This window comes from Capra hircus, chromosome 8, assembly GCF_001704415.2.
Source record: "Capra hircus breed San Clemente chromosome 8, ASM170441v1, whole genome shotgun sequence".
Classification (NCBI taxonomy): domain Eukaryota; kingdom Metazoa; phylum Chordata; class Mammalia; order Artiodactyla; family Bovidae; genus Capra; species Capra hircus.
In genome coordinates this window covers 5,772,849-5,788,870 of record NC_030815.1, presented here as the reverse complement: position 1 = coordinate 5,788,870, position 16,022 = coordinate 5,772,849, and the positions used below count along the sequence as shown (strand labels likewise).

Here is a 16,022-nt window from a genome sequence, read left to right as displayed (position 1 = left end):
CCATCCATGAACAGACTCCTGACCTCTTTTCATGAGAGAAAAATAAACTATTTTCTTTAAACCAGTGCTATTTTGGATCTTCTAGCAATCTAACCCTAACTAATATACAAACTCAATTTTCACTAAGTGTAGAGTATATTATAAATCACGTTTCCTAGGAAAGGTGCCATCCTATGTCTGTTTGACAGTCAAAACGTTGAAAAGTGAGGGCTACAATTAAATCACATGCATGTCTACATGCAACCCAAGAGCAAGCCCATTTTAAACAACTGAATTCAGTTCTATTTTATGAAGAACTTACTCTTACACATGTGAATAGTATGTCTGAGCAATACTTACCTCAACCTACTTAGGAATGGCTTGTTTCAAAGATTTTCTAACACTTTGAACATAGAAATTTTATCACCTTAAAAGAGATTTCTTAGGTACTTTGAAAATGTTTCATAACACTGCATGCTGCCAGCACTGCCCAATTCAGGCTGGGTCTGGCGGCCAAGCTTGGCATCCCTCCTGTTGTACCCCAGTCAGCCCTGATTTTAATTTCTTGGGCCACCGCCACCAGCGCCACACCCTAGGACCTTGCCTCCAGGTGACCGCTGCTGCCATCGGCTGCCTTGTGCAGAAGCGTGGTCCTCAGTAAACCCTTGCACAGGATGTGGAGGAGGAGCAGGGCCGGGCAGCGCTAGGGGCACCCGTGTTCTAGATCCCACCCCAGGCGCCGGGGTCCTGGCTGTGCTGCCGTCAGGAAGGCATGGGCGTTCTGGCTCCACGTCCTCACCTGACAGAGAAGGAATGATACGCGGGCTTTGAGGTTGGACTGAGTGATTCACGAGGAAGAGCTCTGTAACTGGAAGGGCCGGATCGTGTCACAAGCTGCGAAGTTGGGATTCCTGACAGAAATCCAGTGGAAAAAAGGAAACCAAGGGCTCAGCCTATTGGGCATAGATTGATTTTATAGGCATGTCAGCCTCTATTACCAGTGACTTCTTGGGGGTCTATCAACCCAAACCTACTAGGATCTTCCTTGGAGAAGGAGTATCTCAGAGGAACTATTTCCTTCTCAAACACCATGAGGAGAACTTAAATGTTTTCCTGGAGTTCTTGGTCAGGACTTTAGAGAGAAGACCAGGGTTCTGACACAGAGCTGCCAACGTCAAATGCAGGGACTCCTTGATTCGGGCTGACTTGCCAGCCTGCTCACCCCTGGGAGGTGGCTTCAGTTTACATCCCAGCTTCGCTGTTCGCTCTCACGTGAGCCTGGTTCCATAACCAAACTTCAGTTTCCTCATCTACAAAAGGGGAATAACAACACATACTAGATGCTTGTTACCCTTAATCCCATTCCTCCTAGTTTCTTAAAAAAAAAAAAATAATAATAATATCTATAAGATCAGAGACCACTGGTTCATGTGCTGGAGACTTGGGGACTGGGCCTCACTTCCAGCATCCTCTCAGGGCCAGGAAGAGATGAAAGCTGATTTAGAGATGTGCCCTGGAGAAACAGCTTCAAACATTGTGTAGGATGGGACTCTTCGATGACCTCAAACCAAAGAGACAGGATTGTGAAGTAGACAAAGTCTGTTTTCAGTTCCTCTGCCTCCTAATTCCAGGGCCCTTCTCCCTCCCGAGAAGGTGTCCCTTCTTGGACACTTGGTGTCCCCTGGCTGCTCGTGGAGGCACTGGGTTGTCTCTCCCTCCCGCGGAAACCCAGTGGCCAGGGTAGGTCTCAGCCCCCACCCTCTCATCTCACCCATCCTCATCACAAGTTCCTTATGCCCAAAGCTACCCTCAGTTCAGATGCTTCTCGAGGAAGTGAAGGAGCTAGTAAGCTTCTTGGACTTTCCCTGTTCAAGATAGTTTGCAGTTCCTCCTGTAGGAGATTTTAAGGCTAAGGCACCACCAAAAAGCCCTTTTCCTATCTTTCCTAATCCCATCTTGAATCCACATGTGAGAAGATTTTTATTTGCCAAAGAGGCGAAGTAAAAAGCAGCCACTCAGTGCTTGCCATTGGCTGAAGCCAACCAGCGCTGCCTGGGCCTCACTTGAGCTCTGTCGGTGGCTTGTGAACCCATTACTAGGTTTCTGAGATTAGCCTTTAGGAATTTCTAACCTTAAAGAAAAAGGATTTTGAAAATAGGCTGGTATGGTACCGTTTTTTTAAGGCTATAAACTATGTAAGGGTCCACTTAGCCTACCGACAGGAGAGGCCCATCTTAGCCCAAAGCACTGCCTCTGCACTCCCTGGTCTAAGACAGGAGACGTTGAGAAAGGAGGGGAAGTCCTTTCAGCCTTAAAGGTTGGGAACAAATCAGTGCTGAAGTGGCAAAATAAAACCACCCATCAACAAAGCTGTCAAAGGACCCAGCCCACCTCAAAGGCCTCTCCCCTCATCCCCTGAAAACAGTGTAGCAAGAAAGCTGGCCCCCGCCTGCCTGCCCAGCATGGGCACGCGGGACAGCAAGCGGCCAGGTAGGAGGGGAAATCCCTGGTTACAGGACCCAGGGAAAGATGCTCAAGAGTGGAGACACCTGTGGGCCACTGGAGCCAAGGGGATGATGCCAGGGTTGCTGGGTCGCTGCAGATGGAGTCCTGATGCTCTGTGACAAGCTGAGCTGACTGCTGGGAGGCCCCCTACACAAGCTTTCCATGCCCCATCCCACACCCCGCCCCACAGAAAGCCCTTATCATCTGTCACCCGGGTATTTTCAGCCACACTTGGCTACAGGGAGAAACACAGTGTCCACACTATCATCCTTGACTACAAAGGACATCAGGGCCAGAACGCAGGCCCTTTGAGTTTGAAGATAGCCTTGTTGGCTACTGTGGAGGCCAGATCCTCTATTGTCAGCAGAGCTTCTCAAGTTATTTATACCTGCGGTGACTCACATCACACCCCCCCCCCCATGCTCCTGCTTTTAGCTGCTTCCCTGTGACACCTCAGAATGAAGGTGAGCCTGTTGTGCACAGTGGCACTTCCAGCATTGGCTGGATGACCACTGTGGGATTGAGGTCTCACATTCTGGCAGCCTCTCCACCTCAGCCCATCTCTCTAATTCCCTGGGGAACTGAATCCATGTCTCATCCTTCATTCTGGAAACTCTGAAAGCCTCCCAATAGGATAAATCACTCCGTGAGACTCCTTCAACGCCCAGGCTCGACCATGCTTGCAAGGAATCTTGAAAAACCTGCACAAGGAGGCTGTTGTAAGCATGTACAAATAGATGACACAATTCCAAGGCTTACACCCTCCGCCAAGTTAAACTGCTGCGGAGCAGCTGTGCACATGTGAAGTGATGCCTGGCACCTCCGGAGATCCATAAATCAGCCCCAGCGCACTTTCATCCAATTAGGAGAGTCTTAGAAGAAAAAATCCGCAAATTAAGATGTGTCTAAGACATGGATGACATTGCCCTCCCTCTCCAAATGCAAAAATAAATACAAATAAGTCTTCATTTTTCTGGGGCTTCTTTTCAAGGGACATGAGTTTTCCAGCACCTGAATCCTGGCAGAAAACCTCATTCTGAAGAGAGTCACATTGGGCAGGTTGGTTTATCTTCCTGTACGTTGCCGGCAAAAGAGAGATGATTCAACCTGAGAGGCAATAGTTCTTTAAAAGGAGTTGACGGGTAAGCCAGAGGCCCAACTTTCCATGAAAATTATACGTACAGGGCCCTGTCTCTGCGCAGTACGTCCCTTTGTTCTGACTTGTTCATCTGCAGGACAGTGATACATGGCAGAAGTCAGATGGCCAGGCCAGCAGGTGCCTCTCTCCAGCTGTTGTTGGCCTTGCATGAATAAGCTTAGCTGGAGAAGTCAGGTCAGACTAAGACAGAGTGAAGCTGCATTATTAAGAATGCGGAAGTGGTCACTCCAGTAGGAGACTGAGTTTTAGGTTACTGGGGAAAGCGGAATCACCTTTGAGTCTAAACAAGCTGATAACTCTCAGCTTCTCTTTAGCTGAGCGATGTCAACACAGACAATCCAGTCCACAGCCTGAATGACCCTAGGATGGCATAGAGGCTGCCACTAACATAAGTTAATTGAGGCTTTGCTTTGTGCTCAGTATGGCACGCTGTACTGAGTAGGGATAAAAAGGGAAGTGTAATTAAGTCCTCATTTTGTTTTTAATAAATATTTGTATTTATTTATTTGGCTGTGCCAGGTCTTAGCTGCAGCATGTGGGATCTAGTTCCCTGACTAGGGATCAAACCCAGGCCACCTGCATTGGGAGCACGGAGTCTTAGCCACTGCACCACCAGGGAAGTTCCCCTTGCTTTCTTTTAATTCTCCTTTGCAGAGTACAGCCAAGTAACTTAGGCTAGCTCCAAAGAGACTTGCTTTTATAAGGAGACTGGGAGCTCTTCTGGGCTCCTCCCCTGTAGGTGGCCTTATGGTCCTTCACAACAGCTTTCAAGGTCAGTGTCAACAAGCATATAAACTGTTAGCTGAAGCTGTTAGAGGAGGGAGAAGATAGAATGCTGTATCTCTATAGAGAGAGGAGATCCATTTCTTCTGTGGCTGACTCTTCATAGACAATTCTTCAATTTGCTATTGTTGTTTAGTCCCTCAGTTGTATCCAACTCTTTGCCACCTCGTGGACTATAGCCCACCAGTCTCCTCTGTCCATGGAGTTCTCCAGGCAAGAATACTGGAGTGGGTTGTCATTTCCTTCTCCAGGGGATCATCCTAACCCAGGGATTGAACTCGGGTCTCCTGCATTGTAGGCAGATTCTTTACTATCTGAGCCACAAAGGAAGTCCAATTCTTCAATAGGAGCCCCCAAAATGTCATTGGAATAAGTTTATCACCTCCTCAGGGAACTACCAGAAAGAAATGCTTTTATTTGATTTGGGAAAGTTTCTTTATTTAAAAATATCCCTGTCTTAGAGTCAGGCACATTAAACCCTTCTACACAACTAATAAAATGAAAACATGATGCTCTTTTGGTGGCTGCCACTATTAGAAGGCAGATAAATATATGCTCTGTGGTTGGAACCAAAATTCTATCCTTCCTGATTATAGGAACAAAACATTTTTATTGTAGAAAAGTTGGAAATTTTATGAAAATAAAACTTAAATCACCTAAATTATTATTATTTTATAGTTTCATCCTATTCCTTTTCTGTGCACATATATTTTCACATAGTTAGAGTCACTGCACCTCCATTTCAGTGTTCTGGTTTGTACCCCTGACATTGTATTTCCAGTATTTTCATGTTTCCTGAAGCACATTTTCAAGCTTGTGGTTCTGGACCCCTTTACACTCTTTAAAAATACTGAGTACCCTGAAGAGGTTTTCTTAGTTGTATCTACTGACATGAATCATATTAGAAAATGAAAGGGTGAAATTTAAGAAATATATTTATTATAGACTTCCCTGATGGTTAGGAATCCCCGTGCCAGTGCAGAGGACACAGATCTGCTCCCTGCTCCGGGAAGATTATTCCACATGCTGTGGGGCAGCTACTGAAGCCCACCCCCCTAGAGCCCGTGCTCTGCAACGAGAGAAGCCACAATGAGAAGCCTGCACGCCACAACTGGAGAGCAGCCCCCTGGCTGCAACTAGAGAAAACCTGTGCAGTAACAAAGACCCAGCACAGCCAAATAAAAATGAAAAACAAAATACCTTTGCAAGTTCCCTAGTGTCTGACTTCATGGGAGGCAGCTGGTTCTCCTTGGGCAATCAGTCTACTATGATATGTTGTTTGGGGGAAATATATATAGAAAATCCATCCTCTATCCGATACATCATTAGCAAAGGTAGAAGTGTTTGAACAGCCATCTCAGATCGTTGTAGCTCTTCTTCTCTGACTCTGAACCACAACTGGGCAAGTGGTGTTTGCTTCAAGTTTACATAAGGTGATTCTAAAACCCTTCGGCTGACGTGTTTCACAGTGCAATATCCAAAAAGAAAAAAAAATCACAGTAATTAGTAACACCACTGACTCATCAGAAATGCCTCCAGTATTGAGACGCTATCAAGCTCTCACAGTAGCAGACACATTTTTCAAAATTTAAACTTTCACTTGAAAGCACACTGTCACTGGCCACATTCCTTGGAGTAACTGGCTCACTTGGCTCATCTGAAAGAAAAGATACGCCAGAACTCAGTCTGAATAACTGCAGCCTGTCTTCCAAGTAAAAACAGTGCTTAGTGAAAAAAGAGGTTCATTTAGCTTGTAATGTAGATAATGACACAAAGGCTTATCCTTGTAGGACTTCACATACAGTAGAAGTGCTTCATGTGTCATAGAATATTATTAGCATGCATGCTCAGAGCTGAGATTGAATAAAAGTCACAATTTTTACTAATTCTTCAAGAACATGCTTAATTAAAGTGGGCTTTTGGGGGCTCCTGTGAATGCACGGTGATGAATAATGCAACGCTGACCAACACAGCTGGATACACAGTGCAGTTTCACACTAAGGGACCAGCAGTTCTACCCACTGTTGCCTTTGTACCATCGGTGCAAACATCAATGCAGTGAAAAAGCAAACAATGTGTTAGCATTATTATGACCTCACAGTTCAGTTCAGTCACTCAGTTGTGTCCAACTCTTTGCGACCCCATGAATCGCAGCACGCCAGGCCTCCCTGTCCATCACCAACTCCCGGAGTTCACTCAGGTTCATGTGCATCGAGTCGGTGATGCCATCCAGCCATCTCATCCTCTGTCATCCCCTTCTCCTCCTGCCCCAAATCCCTCCCAGCATCAGAGTCTTTTCCAATGAGTCAACTCTTCCCATGAGGTAGCCAAAGTACTGGAGTTTCAGCTTTAGCATCATTCCTTCCAAAGAAATCCCAGGGCTGATCTCCTTCACAATGGACTGGTTGGATCTCCTTGCAGTCCAAGGGACTCTCAAGAGTCTTCTCCAACACCACAGTTCAAAAGCATCAATTCTTCGGCGCTCAGCCTTCGTCACAGTCCAACTCTCACATCCATACATGACCACTGGAAAAACCATAGCCTTGACTAGACGGACCTTAGTCAGCAAAGTAATGTCTCTGCTTTTGAATATGCTATCTAGGTTGGTCATAACTTTTCTTCCAAGGAGTAAGTGTCTTTTAATTTCATGGCTGCAGTCACCATCTGCAGTGATTTTGGAGCCCCCCAAAATAAAGTCTGACACTGTGTCCCCATCTATTTCCCATGAAGTGATGGGACCAGGTGCCATGATCTTCATTTTCTGAATGTTGAGCTTTAAGCCAACCTTTTCACCCTCCTCTTTCACTTTCATCAAGAGGCTTTTTAGTTCCTCTTCACTTTCTGCCATAAGGGTGGTGTCATCTGCATATCTGAGGTTATTGATATTTCTCCCAGCAATCTTGATTCCAGCTTGTGCTTCTTCCAGCCCAGCGTTTCACATGATGTACTCTGCATAGAAGTTAAATAAGCAGGGTGACAATATACAGCCTTGACGTACTCCTTTTCCTATTTGACCTATTTTCCTTTTCCTATTATGACCTCACAGATCCTCTGAAATATGACACTTACATAGCCTCAGCCTAATCACAAAGAAGATAAATACTAGTAAAATCCTCAGCAGCATGAAGGGGGAGCATTTTTATTCTGTATTGTCTGAGTTTTAAGAAATAATCCTGTATGACTTTTACAGTTAATAAAGTGAAAAAATAATTGGCTTAGAAATACCTCCATTAAAAAAGTGGGTTTGGGGCTTCCCTGGTGGTTTAGTGCTAAAGAATCTGCTTGCCAATGCAAGAGACATGGGTTTGATCACTATCCAGAAAGATTCCACATGCAGCGGAGCAACTAAGCCTGTGTGCCTTAGCTACTGAGCCTGCACTCAACAAGAAAACCCACCACAGTGAGAAGTCCACATACCACAACTAGAGAGTAGGTCTGGCTCTCTGCAACCATAGAAAAGCCTGTGTGCAGCAACAGAGACCCAGTGCAGCCAAAAATATAGAAAACTATGTTTAAAAGTAGGTTTGCATGATGTCTTAAGAATTTATCATGTGGGCCCAAATACCCTTAAAAGTCTCCTCAAAGAGTGAAATGTCCCCTAAAAACCCCAGTCAATTCTGGGACCTGCAAGAGTGTTTACTTCCTGCACTGACCACAAGGGAGGAATTATGAAGGTGGAAGACAAGAACTCCATGTGATGCATAATCACAAGAATTTGAATTTGAAGAGACTGGTTCTATTCTGTCCTAATTATCAGTCACATGCTCTGTAAAAACAACTTTCTAGAAAGACATCACATATGTTTGACAACATGGCATTTTTTAAAAATAATTTCTATAAAAAGTTGGACACTGGGTTCTTTATCAGAATTGTATTATAAACTGGGACTTCCCTGGTGGTCCAGTGGCTAAGACTCCATGCTCCCAAAGCAAGAAGCCCAGGTTCGATCCCTGCTAGGGGAACTAGATCCCGCACGCCACACTAAGACCCAGCACAGACTAATAATAAATGTGAAAAAGAAATGTAATATGAAGTATATAATATTTCTTCAAAGAGAAGCCAGATTTAATTTACATCAATTTAACATCATTTTAAACATTTCAGAGGTATAGGTGTATCAATTAGTATGCTTTCTTGCAAGGAAAAAGGCTAGTTTACCTGAGAAGAACATTGATTAATTCGTGTAGTTTGGAGACCAGATCAGAGTGGGCTTGGGTGAGGCACGTCAGGGTCTCTCTTGTCTCCGGATTCCCTCAGCCTTGTCATCCTGCCAGTGCTGGACCATCCTCAGCCAGGGACTTCTGGTGCAGACCTCGGGGAAAGGCTTCCCTGACTCTAATACCCTGCCCCTTGCTTTCCTGCGGACCTTGCAGCGTTGGGAGCAGCCATCATGCACAATGACTGCTGCAAGTCAGCATGGCTCTAAAACATACTCTGTCCTCAAAATGCAGAGAGAAAGCTGACGGTGTATCGGCACACTGCATGAATCATATAAACTGTGCATCGAGGTTAAAGCACAGAGTCACAGACGTAGAGATCAAACATACAGACACCACGGGGGAAAGGGGGTGAGGTAGGATGAACTGGGAGATTGGGGTTGACATATTTCCTTGTGGCTCAGACGGTAAAGCCTCTGCCTAAAATGCAGGAGACCCGGGTTCGATCCCCTGGTCAGGAAGGTCTTCTGGAGAAGGAAATGGCAATCCACTCCAGTACTCTTGCCTGGAAAATCCCATGGATGGAGGAGCATGGTAGGCTACTGTCCATGGGGTCGCAAAGAGTCGGACATGACTGAGCGACTTCACTTGGTCACTATGTGTTAAATAGATAATTAATAAGAACCTGCTGTATAGCATACGGAGCTCTACGCAGTGCTCCCTGGTGACAAAAAGGGGGATATATGTATATATACAGCTGGTTCACTTTGTTATACAGTTGAAACGAACACAACATTATAAAGCAATTATACTCAAATAAAAATTAATTAGAAAGCCAAGAAATATGAGAGTTCAGAGGAGAAGGTCATCAATAAAGGCAAGGCAGAACCATCTCCCCAGGGCACAAATTCTCCTCTAGCTGTCTGGAGACGCAGCACAAACCCCACTCTCTCCAGCCTCCCTGGGTCTGGGGGCTTGCTCTCCAAAGATAGGTGACCAGCACCTGCAGGTCAGTCTGGACCACCAGCATCACAGCTGTAACAGGACCATCCCCTGGTCTTCTCAGCCTTAATCATCCCAGGATGCTAGGGCTGATTCTAGATAAAACTATGGAATTTCATCATTGTTGTCCAACTTTGTTGATACAAGTCCTGGCTCATTTTCCGCCTGTTCTGCAGTAATTTCCTCTTGTTCTCGACTACTAGGATGTCTTCTAAGGGGTCTGAAAACACTCTTCATAAGAGGTAAAACTAGAAGCCTCACTCCAGTCAAGAGGTTTTACTTTGAAAGAGATTAGAAAATCCTCGAGCTGAATGAGAAAGGAATTTGTGGGTTCTCCCTTCTCATAAAATCTACCACTTTTAGGCACTTTTTAACCTGATACTTTATTTATATTTTAATATAAATTTATTTAATTGGAGGCTAATTAATTTACAATATTGTATTGGTTTTGCCATACATTGACATGAATAAGCCCTGGGTGGACACGTGTTCCCCATCCTGAACACCCCCCCACAACTTCCCTCCCCATCCCATCCCTCTGGGTCATCCCAGTGCACCAGCCCCGAGCACCCTGTATCATGCATTGAGCCTGGACTGGCGATTCGTTTCACATGTGATGATTTACATGTTTCAGTGCCATTCTCCCAAATCATCCCACCCTCGCCCTCTCCCAGATTCCAAAAGACTGTTCTATACATCTGTGTATAAAGGATGCATATTGAAAGGAGCCAAAAATATGGAGAAACAGCCTTCAAATTCCTACCACATCTGCCCTCCAGGACTCCTCAGAACAGGCAGACTGAAGCTGAGGTGATGACTTCAGATTTCTCATGAGTTTCATGAGGTGAAAACTAGATGGGAAGCAGCCCCAGATTAAACACAAGGAAAGGACGCCGCACTGGTTGGTTTTAACATACACTGAGTGCATGTGTGTGTACGTGTTGCTCTGGGTGTCTTACATAGTAAACTGTTTAAAGATTATTCAGTAACAAGACTGCATGCTCTGGGAAGCTCAGGGAAAGTTTGCTTCTTTTCTAAAGTAAGTGGGCAGAGAGCTTACAGTCAAAAGAAGATGGTGAAAGCCGGACTTGATGTTAACACAAAAGACAGTCTGTCTTTCATGTTCTGGATTCCATGGAGAGAAATCTTAACCTCATTACTGAGCCATAGACATTCTTGGTGAATTTGGGTGTGTGGGGAGAAGCGGTGGAGGGGAGAGTCAGCAGCAGGCCAGGACCCTAACTAATCACAGGTTTTGGAGATGCTTAGATGAGTGAGGCTATTAAAACCAAGGCACAAGATATACACACTACTATATGCTCAGCAGCAAAGAATCTACTGGCCAGTGCAGGAGACGTGGGAGATGTGGGTTCGATCCCTGGGTCAGGAAGATCCTCTGCAGGAGGAAATGGCAACCCACTCCAGTATTCTTGCCTGGAAAATCCCATGGACAGAGGAGCCTGGCAGGCTACAGTCTGTGGGGTCACAGAGCAGGACATGACTTAGCAACTAAACAGCAACAGTGAATATACAAAAGATAACCAACAAGACCCTACTGTAGAGCACTGGGAATTATAGTCAATATCTTATAATAGCCTATAATGGAGAAGAATCTGAAATATATATATATATATCAAAATGGTTCAGTTATGTAATATAAATATTATATATAATACATATGTTCAGTCCAGTTCAGTCGCTCAGTCGTGTCTGACTCTTTGCGATCCCATGAATCACAGCACTCGAGGCTTCCCTGTCCATCACCAACTCCCGGAGTTCACACAGACTCACGTCCATTGAGTCAGTGATGCCATCCAGCCATCTCATCCTCTGTCGTCCCCTTCTCCTCCTGCCCCAAATCCCTCCCAGCATCAGAGTCTTTTCCAATGAGTCAACTCTTCCCATGAGGTGGCCAAAGTACTGGAGTTTCAGCTTTAGCATTATTCCTTCCAAAGAAATCCAAGGGCTGTTCTCCTTCAGAATGGATTGGTTGGATCTCCTTGCAGTCCAAGGGACTCTCAAGAGTCTTCTCCAACACCACAGTTCAAAAGCATCAATTCTTCGGTGCTCAGCCTTCTTCACAGTCCAACTCTCACATCCATACATGACCACAGGAAAAACCATAGCCTTGACTAGAAGGACCTTAGTCGGCAAAGTAATGTCTCTGCTTTTGAATATGCTACTTAGGTTGGTCATAACTTTTCTTTCAAGGAGTAAGCATCTTTTAATTTCATGGCTGCAGCCACCATCTGCAGTGATTTTGGAGCCCCTCAAAATAAAGTCTGACACTGTTTCCACTGTTTCCCCATCTGTTTCTCATGAAGGGACAGGACCGGATGCCATGATCTTCGTTTTCTGAATGTTGAGCTTTAAGCCAAGTTTTTCCACTCTCCTCTTTCACTTTCATCAAGAGGTTTTTTAGTTCCTCTTCGCTTTCTGCCATAAGAGTGGTGTCATCTGCATATCTGAGGTTATTGATATTTCTCCCAGCAATCTTGATTCCAGCTTGTGTTTCTTCCAGTCCAGCATGTCTCATGATGTACTCTGCATAGAAGTTAAATAAGCAGGGTGACAATATACAGCCTTGACGTACTCCTTTTCCTATTTGGGACCAGTCGGTTGTTCCATGTCCAGTTCTAACTGTTGCTTCCTGACCTGCATACAGATTTCTCAAGAGGCAGGTCAGGTGGTCTGGTATTCCCATTTCTTTCAGAATTTTCCACAGTTTATTGTGATCCACCCAGTCAAAGGCTTTGGCATAGTCAATAAAGCAGAAATAGATGTTTTTTCTGGAACTCTCTTGCTTTTTCCATGATCCAGCGGATGTTGGCAATTTGATCTCTGGTTCCTCTGCCTTTTCTAAAACCAGCTTGAACATCAGGAAGTTCATGGTTCATGTATTGCTGAAGCCTGGCTTGGAGAATTTTGAGCATTACTTTACTAGCATGTGAGATGAGTGCAATTGTGCGGTAGTTTGAGCATTCTTTGGCATTGCCTTTCTTTGGGATTGGAAAGAAAACTGACCTTTTCCAGTCCTGTGGCCACTGCTGAGTTTTCCCAATTTGCTGGCATATTGAGTGCAGCACTTTCACAGCATCATCTTTCAGGATTTGAAATAGCTCAATAGGAACTCCATCAAATCCACTAGCTTTGTTTGTAGTGATGCTGTCTAAGCCCCACTTGACTTCACATTCCAGGATGTCTAGCTCTAGATGAGTGATCACACAATCGTGATTATCTGGGTCGTGAATATCTTTTTTGTACAGTTCTTCCGTGTATTCTTGCCACCTCTAATATCTTCTGCTTCTGTAAGGTCCATATCATTTCTGTCCTTTATTGAGCCTATCTTTGCATGAAATGTTCCCTTGGTATCTCTGATTTTCTTAAAGAGATCTCTAGTCTTTCCCATTCTATTGTTTTCCTCTATTTCTTTGCATTGATCGCTGAAGAAGGCTTTCTTATCTCTTCTTGCTATTCTTTGGAACTCTGCATTCAGATGCTTGTATCTTTCCTTTTCTCCTTTGCTTTTCACCTCTCTTCTTTTCACAGGTACTTGTAAAGCTTCCCCAGACAGCCATTTTGCTTTTTTGCATTTCTTTTCCATGGGGATGGTCTTGATCCCTGTCTCCTGTACAATGTCACGAACCTAATTCCATAGTTCATCAGGCACTCTATCTATCAGATCTAGGCCCTTAAATCTATTTCTCACTTCCACTGTATAATCATAAGGGATTTGATTTAGGTCATACCTGAATGGTCTAGCGGTTTTCCCTACTTTCTTCAATTTGAGTCTGAATTTGGTAATAAGGAGTTCATGATCTGAGCCACAGTCAGCCCCTGGTCTTTTTTTTGTTGACTGTATAGAGCTTCTCCATCTTTGGCTGCAAAGAATATAATCAATCTGATTTCGGTGTTGACCATCTGGTGATGTCCATGTGTAGAGTCTTCTCTTGCGTTGTTGGAAGAGGGTGTTTGCTATGACCAGTGCATTTTCTTGGCAAAACTCTATTAGTCTTTACCCTGCTTCATTCTGCATTCCAAGGCCAAATTTGCCTGTTACTCCAGGTGTTTCTTGACTTCCTACTTTTGCATTCCAGCCCCCTATAATGAAAAGGACATCTTTTTTGGGTGTTAGTTCTGAAAGGTCTTGTAGGTCTTCATAGAACCATTCAACTTCAGCTTCTTCAGCATTACTGGTTGGGGCATAGACTTGGATTACTGTGATATTGAATGGTTTGCCTTGGAGACGAATAGAGATCATTCTGTCGTTACTGAGACTGCATCCAAGTACTGCATTTCGGACTCTTTCGTTGACCATGATGGCTACTCCATTTCTTCTGAGGGATTCCTGCCTGCAGTAGTAGATATAATGGTCTTCTGAGTTAAATTCACCCATTCCAGTCCAGTTTAGTTCGCTGATTCCTAGAATGTCAACGTTCACCCTTGCCATCTCTTGTTTGACCACTTCCAATTTGCCTTGATTCATGGACCTGACATTCCAGGTTCCTATGCAATATTGCTCTTTACAGCATCGGACCTTGCTTCTATCACCAGTCACATCCACAACTGGGTATTGTTTTTGCTTTGGCTCCATCCCTTCATTCTTTCTGGAGTTATTTCTCCACTGATCTCCAGTAGTAGGTTGGGCACCTACTGACCTGGGGAGTTCCTCTTTTGGTATCCTATCATTTTGCCTTTCCATACTGTTCATGGGGTTCTCAAGGCAAGAATACTGAAGTGGTTTGCCATTCCCTTCTCCAGGAGACCACATTCTGTCAGACCTCTCCACCACGATCCACCCGTCTTGGGTCGCCCCGCGGGCATGGCTTAGTTTCATTTAGTTAGACAAGGCTGTGGTCCTAGTGTGATTAGATTGACTAGTTTTCTGTGAGTATGGTTTCAGTGTGTCTGCCCTCTGATGCTCTCTTGCAACACCTACCATCTTACTTGGGTTTCTCTTACCTTGGGCTTGGGGTATCTTTTCTCGGCTGCTCTAGCAAGGCGCAGCCGCTGCTCCTTACCTTGGAAAGGGTATCTCCTCACCACCAGCCTTCCTGACCTTCAACGTGGGATAGCTCCTCTAGGCCCTCCTGTGCCCACGCAGCCACTGCTCCTTGGACGTGGGGTTGCTCCTCCCGGCTGCCGCCCCTGGCCTTGGGCATGGAGTGGCTCCTCCTGGCCGCAGCCCCTGACCTTGGACGCGCTCCTCTCAGCCGTTCCTGCGCTGTGGCAGCCTGGCACTCTCGGCCACTGCCCCTGACCTCGGACGTGGGGTAGCTCCTCTCGGCCGCGCCGAGTGCGCTGGCCACAGCCGCCCACGCTTACTGAATCACTTTGTTGTATACGTGAAACTATTAATAACACAATATTGTAAATCAACTACTTTTCAATTTTTAGGAGGGGGGAAAAAAACAGCCCATAAAGGCACGCTGGAGAGAAAACCAGAGAATGGTGATTCATGAACATGCAAGCCAAGAAGCAGCACGGCCCCTCTGTGCCACCGTGAAGGTGGAGGCTCTGCCCGCGCCAGGGGTCCTGTGCGCCCTGGCATGCAGCCTGGTGCACGCTGTGCACAGTTGCCCAGATGTGCGCACAGCTTCAAGTGCACCCATTACACGTGCAGATATTTCACGCACGTTTGTGGGCGGCATATACACTGAAGAAAACAAGAATGCACAGAGCAGGATTGTTTTGCTTCGGTGTGTAGGTGAACTCTGATGGAACTTGGTAGAACTCAGAGCATTTATGAGCACGATGGATGACCCTCCGGGGGCTTGTTTCCCACCCTCCCGGCTGCGCTGGAGTGCAGGCCTGCGGTGACAGCACTGGGTACGGAAGGGACGAACAATGGGTCCTGTGAGTTCGCGGAGCTGGGGCTGCCCTGCCTGAGTGGGAGGTCCGAGCATCCGTCTTGAACAGCACATAATTCAGAGGGGAGTGGAGGGATTTTTGTGGCATGTGGAAATAGCAAGGGGGTAAAATGAGAGCGAATCATGAAAGTGTACTCAAATCACCCAACGTGCTGAGGATTGTTCATGTCAACAGATCCCACCACTGAGAAGCCACAAGCCTGGTGAGCTTCCCGACCAGATCCAGGGCCCACTCTTCCGTGCCAAGTCCCCCACAGCATCACCCAGGCTGGGAGGCACAGGTGACCAGCCGGCTCAGTTAGAAGATATGTAGCCTTTTCATCCCTTTAAAAACTTGTTCGCTTGAACTTTTAAAATGCTAATACAGGTAAGTCAGCAGGACTGGTTGCTTCAGCTGCAAACCCAGAACAGGGCTGCCCCCTTGCTCCGCCTTCCCTCGGTCTGTGACAGTCACCGAGCGGCTGCACCCAAGCCCCCACTTCAAAGGATCCCTATTTTTCTTGATCTTAACAGATCTGGCGTGCTTTCCTCTGGCTGTGCGCAAAAAGTTCCTGACATCCTCAATTT

At 45.7% G+C, this 16,022-nt stretch overlaps 1 protein-coding gene across 1 annotated transcript in view; it reads right to left on the bottom strand.

Annotated features, from left to right (window-relative positions):
- The window catches only part of SAP30 (Sin3A associated protein 30), a 93,862-nt gene that overhangs the window by 13,100 nt on the left and 64,740 nt on the right, over window positions 1-16,022 (bottom strand). The window lies entirely within an intron of this gene.